The following is a 6,541-nucleotide window of genomic DNA, read 5'->3' as shown; positions in this document are numbered from 1 at the left end:
CGGGGGCAGGGGGGGGGGGGGGGGGGAGGCAGAGTGCAGGAGACCAATGATTTAGGGCCTTTCCCAAGCAGGACTCAGCTGACCCTACCACCTTCCGACTCTGGGACCAGGGAGGTAGCATTGATAGTCTGGGAGAGGCAAGGAAGAGGAGGACCCGGGTGCCTACTCAGGCTCGGGCTGCCTTACCACAAGAAAGGGACTGAGTGAAGCAGCAGGAACGGAGCCTCAGGCCGGGGCGGGGCAGTCCAGAAGGGGTTGGAGCGGGAGCAGTGAGATCCTGGGACCCTAAGAGCTTCTGGCGCCTGGGAACTGCCCCAGGGTCTGGGGGATGGGAAGGCTAAGATGACCAGGTTGCAGAGGGGCCTCTCTGGACAGAGAGCCTAAGCCCTGGCCTAGCGTGTAATGGCCTGCCATCAAGGTTGCACGAAAAGAAAAAGGAGCGAGCACATAGGCTCCCCAATTGGAGAAAGACGGTAGAGACGCCCTTAAGTCCCATTGGATCCGCTGCCTCTCCCGTTTCCCGGTACCCAGGCGGTGGGGACTTCCGTTCAAACAAAGTTTTCAATGTTTCAATCCTCCGGTTGTCCCAGTTGCTCCAGTTTCCCCAGTTCCCAAACTCCCTTGGTCCCTCTCGTCCTCCCGGTTTTTCCTCCGTCGGGGCTCCCAGCCCTTCGGACCCTTTAGGACGCCTCCCTCCCCAAGAAGTCAGCGTAGGCTGCGGTGTGTTCCGAACACCTTTCCCCCACCCACCCCCTGACCCCAGATCTCCGCAGCGCGCACCCGTGACCGCGAGGACCCGGGCTCCTACCTGGCGGCTGCGCTCGGGCTTGGGGCACCGCAGGCTGGCGCGCTACAGACGGGCGCTCATGGGCCCTGCGCGCTGGCCTGCTCTCAGCGGCGTGGGACAGGAGCCGAGGGCAAGCCGAGGCTGCGACCGGGCTGGGCGATCCGCGACCGTGGAGGCAGTGAGAGCCGGCGGGAGGGCGGAGGGCGGGCGGGCGCCGGTGAGCGAGTGTGCGAGCAAGCGAGCGAGGCCAGCTCCGCCCGTGACTCACCGCGCTCTCTGCCTTCATCCTCTCCCCTGCGCTCCTTTTTCCCCCGAACCCGCGGCCCCGCCCATCTCACCTGCGGCCGCCTTTAACCCTTGCTGGCTCGGCTGGAGGCGAAGCCCAGCCCAGAGCGAGGAGGGGGCAGACAAGAGGGATGGCTATCCAGGCCACCTCCCTCCCTCTCCCTCACTCCTCCCAGGTCCCCACCACTTTGGAGTTAAGAGCTTGAGTTGGGAGAGTTTTTTCCCCCCGAGTTCGGAGATCCGTCCGATCCCATCGAAATCTAACCCGGAGCTGGCCGGATCCAAGCCGGGAACAAGGTTCAGATACTGGATGGGACGAAGGACAGAGGGTCCTGGAGAAACTACGGAGCCTTCTTAGGGCACGCGTGGCTACCAGTGCTTTTGACCCACCCGTCCTAGCCCCGCAGTGCTAGAACTGAGTGGGGGGTGGAGAACAGATTTGAAGACTAAGTTTCTGGCCGACCCACACCCAGGACTAAGCCATGAGAGTTGTATCTTGGCTACCCCGCTACCCCGCCCCTTTCCACCACCACCATGCGCTGAACTTTCCCCCTGTTTTCCCCTCTCTCCCGTCACTGGCCTTTCTGGGTGATCACCATGCCCTCAATGTCTTCCTCAGTTTCCGGCAAGCGGGGTACCACAGAAATCCACCTCATAAACCCTCCGCCTTCCTCCCGGTCCGGGTTGCTCAGCCTGCGCCTGACACCCTCGCTGGCGCGCACTGGGATCGGAGAGTTGGGCGGGCATCTGAAAGGGCCTGGGAAGGAACATTTCAGCAACGGATTGAACAAGGCTTTTTGTCGCGGGCTCTTTCTTAGTCTCAGCTGAGTATAAGTTTAGAGAAGGGTCTTTTGGAGGAAATAAGCGCGCGCGTGCAGAGCCGCATTCTGGTACATTCTCAGAACAGCCACACAGCCACTCACCTACACAGAACTCTCAAGATCCGAATTGGTGGAAATCCTAAGACACTGCTCTACCCCCAGCTCAGGTGGGTACCAGAGTCCCCCTAACTCTCTGCCCTGATGGCCAGATTGGAAGTAGCTCTTCCCTGCCGCTTTCCCACCCTCAGGAGTGCATTGACCTCCTGAGGGGACTTGACCTTTTTGTTTGTTTGTTTTTTGTTTTGTTTTTTTGTTTTTTCGAGACAGGGTTTCTCTGCATAGCCCTGGCTGTTCTGAAACTCATTCTGTAGACCACACTGGCCTTGAACTCAGAAATCCGCCTGCCTCTGCCTCCCAAGTGCTGGGATCAAAGGCACGAGCCACCACTGCCCTGCTGACCCTTTAAAAAAAATAACAAAAAACAAACAAACAAAAACCCACAGGATTTCAAAGCGATTTTCGTTGTTTCTTTTGTTACCGCTGTTGGCTTTCCCTATGCACATTTACAGTCAGTTTCTGAAATTAGGTTGATTTAATCTCTCTCTCTCTCTCTCTCTCTCTCTCTCTCTCTCTCTCTCTCTCTCTCTCTCGCCCAGACTGGCATGACTCAGTTGTTCATGCTAGCCTTGAACATACTCAAACATACAGAGATCTTCCAGCCTCAACTTTCCAACTCCCAGGATCACAGGTTCTCATTTTATTCTGACTAGTTGACCTGCCCTCTGTTGCCTTGCCGCTTGCGATGCACTGAAGTAAGGCTTTGAAACAGCTTAACTAAGTCCATGAGGCTTCTGAACACCTATGTATGTGCATAGCTTTCCCCTAGTGTGCACGCCTTCCTAGTGGTCAGTGTTCTAGTCATTTGAGCACCTGTGTGTTTTCTAAAACCCGAGTCCTTCACCTGGATAACCTGGGTACACACTGGGAGGCTTCCCTGGGGCTTAAATAAATTGTATCCAAAAGAGCAAATTCTGTGAGGTCCTTGCTAGAAACAGAATAAACCCTTAATCATTTTTTTTTAAAAATAAATTTGTTACATGTACAGAGTAAAGTACATCCACAAAGCCCTTTGGAGTAGAAATTCAAGAACCTAAATTCTGAACCCAGTGCAGCATCTACTATGTTGACCCTTGAGGATTAGATTATTCTATGCCTCAGCTTCTTCACTTGACCTGGAAGTAAAGGATCTACATTTGGAAATGGAAGACATATTAGGGAGAGATTGGTAACCTGCCAGGAGCTTCCTCTTCCCTGCCTTCAGGATCACATAACAGACTCTTAAGCATCCCTTTTGGATGTCCAAACTCACACTGTTTATCAACAGGATCCTCCCAGCCTCCAAATCCCGACTAGAGGGGTTTGTGTTCTCAGTTCACACTTCAGCTCCAGCAGAGTTAGAGGTTCACCATGTAGGAAGCAGAGCCTGACCTGAGTGACTACTGAAGTAACTCTAATTAGATCCCTCACTATTCCACTCCCCCTTCCCAGTTTTCCATAGTCTGTTGCATCTACTGTAACCGGTGGTGTGCGGGGGCTCGACCCCCTTGGGGGTGGAGGATCAGATATTCTGCATGTCAGGTATTTATATTGTGATTCATAACAGTAGCAAAATTACAGTTATAAAGCAAAAGGGAAATAATTTTATGAGGAACAGTATGAAAGGGTCGCAGCCTCGGGGAGGTTGAGAACCACCGATTTACTACTCTTTGGGTCAGGCAGGCAAAGCTGGTGCTAAGGCTCAGGCGGGCAGGGCATGAGATAACAGGCCAGTCTAAGGTCATCTCGAATCCATATATCCATTTACAGGTGTCAGACTACCTTTTTCCCCACCTCACCCCCGTGCTGCTCATCTTTTCTTGGAAAGCACCTTGGGAAGAGATTGGCAGAAACCCCACCCCAGGTTCGCCTTAACACTGCCCCATCCTGGAGCAAAGACCCCACCACTGCTTGTGGCTTATTCGCATGAGATTCCTGTAGGGAGGTTGCTCCTATACCGTTCAGCCGTACCACCTCTCTACCCTGCCTGTCTCTCTTTCTCCCAGTCGTCCTAGACTTCGTTCCCTGGTTTCCAACTCATTCGATTTCCCACTTGCTAGCTGTTTTCCTACCAAATGACAGCTGGTGACCTAACCTTGACTTGACTACCAAGGTCACCCCGGTCCCTGTTCTCATCCTGACTCAAAACTGAATGGAGGTGTGCTTGGCACAGGACTTCTCTTTCTTTTGTTATCTCAAAGCATTAGACAGATTTCCCCAAGTCTCTGTTTCCATTAACCTGCCAGCCCTCAATAAAATACATTTTATTGTAAGCGATTCATGCTGTGCCTACAGCCGCCTCCTTGGCTGGTATGTTCATCAGAAGCAGCATTTATTTATTTAGTAGCTACTATATGTAGTCCGGGTACTTAGTCCTCACACATACCTCTAATTCTCACGACATGCGAAGAAGTAATTATTGCTATCATTCCCACTGGACAGATGAGAAAGCCAGGGATCAAAGAAGCTAAATGCCCAAGATTACAGACATGTTAAAAGACACAAGAGGAAACTGAGTCCAGATAACTCGAGCTCCGAAGCCCACATTCTGCCTGCCGTTCTGTCTGGCTTCATTCTGACAAAAAGTGATGGCCCTGGGTCTCCAAGGTGAAAGAAACCTTTTTGTTTGTTTGTTTGTTTGTTTTTTGTTTTTCGAGCCCTGGCTGTCCTAGAACTCACTCTGTAGGCCTTGAACTCTGGAACTCAGAAATCTGCCTGCCTTTGGCCCCCAAGTGTTGGGATTAAAGGTGTGTGCCACCACTGCCCAGCAAGAGACAACATTCTTTTGTTGTTGTTGCTTGTTGTTTGTTTGTTTGTTTGTTTTTCGACACAGGGTTTCTCTGTGTAGCCCTGGCTATCCTGGAACTCACTGAACTCACTCTGTAGACCAGGCTGGCTTCGAACTCAGAAATCCACCTGCCTTTGCCTCCCAAGTGCTGGGATTAAAGGCGTGCGCCACCACCACCCAGCAAGAGACAACATTCTTAACAGATCCCTTGGTTCAAAGTCCTAATATCTTGTGTCTGACAGGGTGAATTGATGTACTTTAAATCACGGGGACAAATCACATTTCACACACATGTTCCTTTCCAGACCTCAGGTTGCCTGTACACTCTGAGGGGCTGGAGAGGTAGCTCAGTTGGCACAGGACTTGCTTAACATGTATGAAGCCTTGGGTTCAGTCCCCAGCACCAAACAAAACTAGGTGTAGTGATGAACACTGGAATGTCAGCACTGGGGAGGTAGAGGTAGGGGCTTTGGAACTCAAGGTCATCCTCAGCTATATAGTAAGTTTAAGGCCAGCCTGGGCTACATGAAACCCTGCCTCCAACAACAACAACAACAACAACAAAATTGTTCCAACAATAAAAATTATCTAATTGAAGTACTGATAGGAAAACTGAACCCTTCAACAGAGAGATAGTTCAAAGTCATCGAGAAAGTGAGAGGTAGAGCAGGCTAGACCTTATCTTTTAGTTTCTGGGTTTCTGGTTCCTCACTATTTCCTACGCTAGTGACCCTGGACACCAGCTCTTTCTTCTGTTATTGTTGACTCTCCCAGATTCCTGGAGAACCAGGCAGAGTCCAGATATGGGATCAGACAGTTTTATTTATCTAAAAGACACTGAGCATCTGCCATGGCCAGGCACTTAGTGCTGATTCACTGATAAATCCAAATGTCACTAGCAATAACCTGTTTTCAATCTAAAGGATGAGCCCCTCTTAGAACAGCATTGTGCGTGTGTGTGTGTGTGTGTGTGTGTGTGTGTGTATACACCTGTGTGAATCTTCCCTCCTTTGTGTGTATTAGATGTACCAGATGTAGACAGGTACAGTGTTCTTCTCTTATAATCTCTGCAGGTGTTTTTCATGGCCGTGTGTGTGCGCCCGTGTGTGTGTCTGTGTGCGCGCGCATGTGTGTGCATGTGCATGTGTGTATGTGTGCATGCATGTGTACGTGCATGCGTGTATACACCCTGTATGTCTAGTCATCTTTATTCATACTCTCTCTCAAATTGAAGTCCCCAGTCTTGAATCCCTGCCCCACATTTTGCCCAGATCTCAGCCCAACCCACTCCAAAGACTTTCCCAGAGATCCTTTCTGCCCCCCCCCACACCCTCCATCTCCCTTTTATCCCCCTTCTTAAACTGAGAAAGTACAAAGCTTTCCAGATCTCTCTCCATGACCTCTTTAGAGTGGAGACCTGGTCTTCTTTGCAGAGGTCCCTGTGCTAGACAGGGGATAGCCTCGCTTACCAGTCCATGGAGCCCGGAGCTGGCAGAAGCAGTGAGAGGCACGTGAGGTGATAGGAGAGGCAGGCTTTATAAAGGAGGCGACAGTTGGAGCCAAAGAGGGAGGTGGGAGAACAGGCAGGATGCTGCCAAGTCCTCACGGCCTTAGAAGCTTTTAGGATAATCCAGGAAGCAGTGGCCTGATTCTCATGGGGGGAGTGGTAGTGGATGAGATCTGAGTCTCTCCAAGCTGCCAGGAAGCTGGAGGTGGGGGCAGGGTGCTGCACAGGACTTCCATCTCCAGAGTCCAGGGTGGACA

The 6,541-nt window shown here is 51.5% G+C and overlaps 1 protein-coding gene across 2 annotated transcripts in view; it reads right to left on the bottom strand.

Annotated features, from left to right (window-relative positions):
• Sp6 (Sp6 transcription factor) overlaps positions 1–6,282 on the bottom strand; it is an 11,097-nt gene extending 4,815 nt beyond the window's left edge. Inside the window, exon 1 of one of the 2 annotated variants that reach the window (XM_021213600.1) lies at positions 6,247–6,282. The gene's annotated coding sequence lies outside the window, so the exon portion shown is untranslated. Of the gene's footprint in view, positions 1–808; positions 1,086–6,246 lie in introns of those variants that run through there. The other variant, XM_021213601.2, reaches the window with a different exon arrangement.
• Positions 6,283–6,541: the final 259 nt, after the last annotated feature.

Source organism: Mus pahari, chromosome 14 (genome assembly GCF_900095145.1).
Source record: "Mus pahari chromosome 14, PAHARI_EIJ_v1.1, whole genome shotgun sequence".
In the NCBI taxonomy this organism is placed as follows: Eukaryota; Metazoa; Chordata; class Mammalia; order Rodentia; family Muridae; genus Mus; species Mus pahari.
Note: the sequence above shows the minus strand (reverse complement) of the source record. Positions and strands in the feature narration are given on the sequence as shown.